The sequence below is a fragment of the Callithrix jacchus genome, chromosome 1, assembly GCF_049354715.1.
Source record: "Callithrix jacchus isolate 240 chromosome 1, calJac240_pri, whole genome shotgun sequence".
Lineage (NCBI taxonomy): Eukaryota > Metazoa > Chordata > Mammalia > Primates > Cebidae > Callithrix > Callithrix jacchus.
The window spans coordinates 195,010,326-195,017,339 of NC_133502.1; positions in this window are offsets into that span (position 1 = coordinate 195,010,326).

A 7,014-nucleotide genomic window follows, 5' to 3' on the forward strand; every position below is an offset into this window, starting at 1 on the left:
AGTAATTCAAGAAAACACTCCAGAATTGAAAGGACATGACTTTTCAGATTGAAAGGGCCACAAATGGCCAGGACAATAGGTATATCATTGTAAAATTTCTCAATGCTAGGGACAAAGAAATCCTGCAAGGTCGCACACAAAGAGCGAGGAATCGGAATGACTTTGGCCTTCTCAACAGCAGCTGGAAGTTAGAAGACAATGAGACTGAAGTATGACTTCTTACCTAGAATTCTACACTCAATTAATCAAGTGATAGACACTTTGAGACACACAAGATTTTGAAAACTTTATCTTTTGTGTACTCCCAGGAAACTCCTGGAGGACATAATGTCATCAAAAGGAGAGACGAAAGCACAAAAGGAGAAAACATGGGATCCAGAAAACTGCAATCTAACACAAGAAAGAGGCAAGGGGATCTCCTGGACAGTGGTAAACAGAGGTTCTGGGATAGCAGCTCTGGTAGCAGGCCCCCAGAGCAGGAGAGGGGCTCCCAAGACACTTTCCTGAGAAGAATGTATTGAGAGGAGAGCTAGGTAATTGGGAGAGTTTAAGTGGTAAGAGTGGCTAGTGGTTAGGCCTTAGAAACCTAAGTGCATGAAAAAAAATAAACAAAATAGTATGTTAGATAGGAAAAGCAATCATAGCTGACTATATGGCTTAGCTGCAAATGGCATTCACACTGTCATAACAAACACTATCTAGCCAGGCATGGTGGTGCATGCCTGTAATCCCAGCTGCTCAGGAGGCTGAGGCAGGAGAATTGCTTAAACCTGGGAGATGGAGGCTATAGTGAGCTGAAATCATGCCATTGCCTCCAGCCTGGGCAACAAGAGTGAAATTCCATCTCAAAAAAACAAAAACAAAAACAAAAAAACATTATCATCTATGAAAAATTATACTATATGGGGAGCAAGGGGGCACATAGGGAGGTACATATGTATAGAGGAAGCAATGAAGGAGGAGGAGGCTAAATCCTCAGTTTCCATAGTGGGAAGTCAACAGATAACGCCTAAAGGAAAAAACAGGAAGTAGTATTATAAACATGTTATTTCGAGATAAGTAAATTCCAAAAGAATTAAACAAGTTGAAAGTGGTCCCTCTAGGGAAAAGGAAATGGGGTTGGGGTGGGTACATGGAGGTTGAGGACTGCTCTTTGTCTTAACAAACTTTATAGAACTAGTTCCCGTTTTAATCTATGTGCCTGTGTAACTCTGATAAAATTTAAAATTAAAAAATAACTGTGGTGAAGGGTAGTGAAATGAACACTCATTGAACGCAGACAGTGCAGACGGCTGCTCCCCATATAGGTGCTGCCCTGCTGGTGTCCAGGCTTTCTGAGCTGTTACAGATCATGCCCAAGGTATGCATGAAGGTGCCTTCATCTGGGAAACAGCATGGGGGCTGGTCCCACACTGTGCTGACTTCCGGCCTCAGTAGGTCACTTAGCCTAAGTCTCAGCTGCCTCACTTTGTGGAACAGGATTCAAGGAGTGGTGAAAGTTTCATGGGCAAGAGCCAGTAGAATACCTGGATGGGGAGCAAGCTACTTCAGGTCCTGATCTGGAGAAAAGAAAGCAGTATAAAAGTAGTGAGCAGAACAGAAAAACATGCAATGTGATAGTGGAAACAGACTCCAGCCCTGGGGGCAGGAAAAGGAGGAGACCCTGTAGAAGACGGCTGCTTGTGAGCTGGCTCGCGCCCTGCATGTCAGACTCTGATCGTACTCCTGTGTGCTGGAGGCTTTCTGCTTCAGAATGTTGAAATGGTGGTTTCTGAGAGTGAACTCTGTTGTCAGATACTCTAGCAGCAGCAGCAGCAGCACAGTGTGAAGCATATATCAGGAATAAACACCTATCAGAAGTCACAGACTACTCAGGAAGCTGAGATCAACCATGTTCTAGGATAATTCACAATACAAGGTGTGGCAATGAAGAAAAATATCCCAAACTCGGAATGAAAACATCCAGCTTCCTTGATGCTTTCTCTGCCACTTCTTGCTTTGTGACTTTGGGCAAGTCACTACCCATCATAGCTCACTTTTCTGTAAAAGGACTTGACTAGATGCTTTCGAGGGTCCTTTCCCAGCATGTAAGAAACTAAACTCCCAGCTGGGTGTGGTGGTTCACGCCTGTAATCCCAGCACTTTGGGAGGCCAAGGCGGGTGGATCACCTGAGGTTAGGCGTTTGAGACCAGTCTGGCCAATGTGGTGAAACCCCATTTCTACTAAAAAAAATCTACAAAATTAGCTGGGTGTGGGGGCACATGCCTGTAATCCCAGCTACTCAGGAGGGTGAGGCAGGAGAATGACCTGAACCTGGGAGGTGGAGGTTGCAGTGAGCTGAGATTGCGCCACTGCATACCAGCCTGGGTGACAGAGAAGAATGTGTCTCAAAAAAAAGAAAAGAAAAGAAAGTAAACTTTCTGAGGGCAGAGACCTTTGCCTGATTTGTTTATTGCTCTGTCCCCAGTACCTAGCAGAGTGCTTGGCATAAGCAAGTGCTTGATGAATACCTGTTGAATGAATGAAATGGAAGATAAAAACAATCAGTTTTTTAGACTCTCAAAACTGAAAAATGACCCCAGTCAGTGCTTTAATTTCACAGATGAAAAAAACAAAAGCCCAACGAGGAGGGAAAAAATGTGCTTGTGATCACCATAGCAAAGCAGGAATGGAACTGAGACTCAAGTCCCAGCAATGTGGGAGCAATGAGGGTAGGTTCGGGCAGACTAGATGGGTGAGGAAAGGCCACATCTTTGACTATTCAGAGGTGAACTTCAGGACAACACTTTTTTTAACTAACTAGTAAAGTTTGGCTATGGAGCAAGATGTAGTGAAAAGTACATGCAATATCTGGGTTTGAGTTCCACCTCTGCTACTCACTTGTGTCATCATGGCCTAGCTACCTAATCTCTGAATCTGTTTCTTTTTTGCGGGAAAAGAGACAATAGTATCTACTTTACATAATTTTTGTCAGAATATAAGTAAGTTGGATACAGTATGTGAAAAACATATTTTCTAGCCCTAAAATCTCATAGGTTGTTAATCCGCTTGGCCGAGATCCCTCCTAGTAATATCTCACTAACAAATCAACATAGTTTATTAATAATGGTTTATTCAGCCAGTTAGTTGTCACTTTGTAAATCAAGTGGAGGAACTCTGAAGGGTGGGTAAGTTTTCATGGAGTAGAGCAAGAGAAAGAAAACATGGACAGTTAGAGTCTAGGTTGGGAGGGCCAGGTTTGGTGGTTCCTGCATGTAATCCCAGCACTTTGGGAGGCTGAGGGAGGAGGATCACTCAAGCCCAGGAGTTTGAGCCAGTCTGGGCAACATGATGAGACCTCATCTGTAGTAAAAGTAAAACAATAAAACAATTAAAAAAATGTTAGCCAGGTGTGGTGGTGCATGCCTGTGGCGCAAAGCACAGAGAGGCCCAGAAGTCAGAAACCAGATTCCACGCTCTGTGACTGGGAGAACCTGTTAACCTTCTTGCTCTGTTTCTTCATCTGAAGTGGAGAGATAATAACACTACCTCTGCTAACTTGGAGGCTGTTGTAATATCACATGAGATCACGGATGTGAAGAATTTTTAGGGATCATCAACTGCCATCTCCACAGAGGGAGATTATTCCTTATGGATGACAGGCTAGAAGGCACACTTGAAATAAACCTTGCCCACTGTTACTGACTGAACTGTCCCCCCTAAATTCATATTTTGAGGTCCTAACCCCCAGGATAACTATATTTGGAGATGAGGTAATTAAGGTTATATAAGGTCATAAGAGTGGGACTCTCATCTAATAGGACTGGTGTCTTTCTAAGAGAAGGAAGAGATACCAGGGATGTATGTGCAGAGAAAAAGGGCCATTAAGAAAAACAGCCATTGAGACAGCCATTGGCATGCCCAGGAGACACACCTCACAAGAAACCAAACCTGCTAACATCTTGATCTTAGACTTCCAGACTTCATAATTGTAAAAAATAAATTTTCTGTTTAAGCCACCCAGTCCAGGGTATTTTATTAAGGCAGTCCTAGCAGAACTAAAACACTCACCTTACAGTTTTGCTTCCTTTACTCCTTCCCCCAGAATAGATTCTCTCTTCATACTCAAAAGCATTGCACAAAATAGATTCTGGTGAGCCAGTAAGGCAGGAGGCAGCGTGACTAAAGGGCAGGACCGGGTGCTGGAACTTGACCAGTCTATTGGCAGGTTTGACTCCTGGACTGCTAGGTGAGCAGAACCAGCTTTGTTTGTTCTTAGACTTCAAGTTTGTCTTCTTTCACCTGTATTCCAAGATTCTGAGGCTCAACAGAATGATGAAGTGTTTAAAGAGCTTTTAGTCACAGGGAAGGATGTAGGCCCATGATTAAAACCCAACTTCCCACTTTGTTATGTGCTGGGTAATTTGAATAATGATGCTTTAGAAATAGGGGAAGTAGGTTGGTGCAGTGGCTCACGCCTGTAATCCCAGCACTTTGGGAGGCCAAAGAGGGCGGACCATGAGATCAGAAATTCAAAACCAGCCTCGTCAACATGGCAAAACCCTATCTCTACTAAAAGTACAAAAATTAGCTGGGTGTGGTGGCACACGCCTGTAGTCCCAGCTACTTGGGAGGCTAAGGCAGGGGAATAGCTTGAACCTGGGAGGCGGAGATTGCAGTGAGTCAGGATCAATCCGCTGCACTCCAGCCTGGATAATAGGGCAAGACTGTCTTTAAAAAAAAAAGGCAAAGAAATAGAGGACAACATTTATATCCCGATTAGAAGCTCCTAAAGTAAATATGTAGGCTTCCTTGGGATTAAATTGTCAGAAATTAAAAAAAAAAAACAAATCTGGTAACTCTGCATTATTCAGTCAACAAATTTTCTTGGCCAACTACTATATATGCCAACCACAAATTATACAGATACAATAGGAATAAAATAGACCTGGTTCCTAATCTCACAGAGTTTACAACTGAGTGCAGGAATGTAGACCAGAGTCTGAGGATAAAAACACAGTCATGTGTTGCTAATGACAATGATACATTCTGAGAAATGTGTCAATAGGCGATTTTTGTCATTGTGCAAATTCATAGTGTACTTACACAAACTAGATGGTACAGCCTACTACATACCTAAGCTGTATGGTGTAGCCTATTGCTCCTAGGCTGCAAACCTGTACAGCATGTTGCTGTAATGAAAACTGTAGGCCACTGTAACACAATGGGAAGTGTATATATCTCTAATCAAATCTAAACACAGAAAAGGTACAGCGAAAACATAGTGTAAAAATTTGTTTAAATAGTATACTTGTAGAGGTGTACAAGCTCCACGAATGGAGCCTGAAGGACTGGAGGTTGCTCTGGGTGTGTCAGTGAGTGGTGAGTGAATGTGAAGGCCTATGGCATTAGTGTGCACTATTGTAGACTTTATAAATACTGCATACTTAGGCTACGCTAAATGCATTTTTAAGTTTCTATTTCTTAAATAAACTAAGCTTAGCTTACAGTAACTTTTTTTTTTTTTTTTTTTTGAGACAGAGTCTTGCTCTGTCGCCAGGCGCCAGGCTGGAGTACAGTGGCGCAATCTTGGCTTACTGCAATCTCCGCCTCCGGGTTCAAGCAATCTCCTGCCTCAGCCTCCCGAGATGCTGGGACTACAGGCATGTGCCACCACGCCCAGCTAATTTTTGTATTTTTTAGTAGAGATGGGGTTTCACCATGTTGGCCAGTATGGTCTCGATCTCTTGACCTCATGATCCGCCCGCCTTGGCCTCCCAAAGTGCTGAGATTACAGGCGTGAGCCACTGCGCCGGGCCAGCTTACAGTAACTTTTTAACTTTATAAATCTTTTAATTTTTAACTTTTTGATTCTTTTGCAAAAACCATTAGCTTAAAATACCAAAACATTGTACAGCTGTATAAAAATCCTTATATTCATATTTATATATATTTGTATTCTTATTTCCTTATTCTATAAGTTTATTTCCTTTAGTGTTGTATTTTTGTTTTACTTTTTAAACAGTTTTGTTTGAAACTAAGACAAACATAAACATATATTAGCCTAGGTTAGGGTTATCCAGGGACCCTCCCTACCCAGGGTCAGGATCAATATCACTGTCCCCATCTCCACATCCTGATCCACTGGAAGCTCCATGCAATAACATGCATGGAGCGATCCTCTATGATAACAATACTTTCTTCTCAAATACTTCCTGAAGGACTTACCTAAGGCTGTTTCACACTTACCGTTCTTTTCCATAAGTAGAAAGAGTATACTCGAAAATAATGATTAAAAGTATAGTAAATAGATAAACCAGTAACATCATCATTTATTATCAAATCTTATGCACTGTATGTAATCGTATTTGCTATATACTTTTATTTGACTGGCAGTGCAAATGTAGGTGTGTTTACACCAACATCACCAAAAGCACATAAGTAATACACTGTAATAGGATGGTATAATGGCCATGACATCACCAGGCAATGGGAATTTTTCAGCTCCATTAAAATCTTATGGGACCACCATTGTATATGTGATCTGCCATTGACTGAAACACTGCTATGCGGTGCATAACTCTAAAACTCTTTGGCCTGGCATTGAAAACCCAGTTCAGTCTGGGCCCAGTCAACCTCTCTAGTTACCTACTACCCTCCTATTTATGTCTTGTTCCAACCAAGTCATCCCCAATCAAACCTTTCAAAATCCAGTTCCCTACCTAGAATGCTTACTCTGCCTTATTTAAATAGTATTCATCTGGCAAGGTATGGGAGGCAGCCTCTAAGATGGCTCCCATGATCTCTGCCTCGTGGTATTCACATTCCTGTATGTGGGCTGAACCTGGTGACTCACTGCTGATAACAAGGAATACAACAAAAGTGATGGGATATCACTTCTGAGATTAGGTTACAAAAGGAATGTGGCTTTCATCTTGTTCACACTTCCTCTCTTAAACCTCTCACCCTGGGTGACAGTAGCACTGAGTCTTGAAGCAGCCCTATAGAGAAGCCTATATCAGGAAGGACTGAGG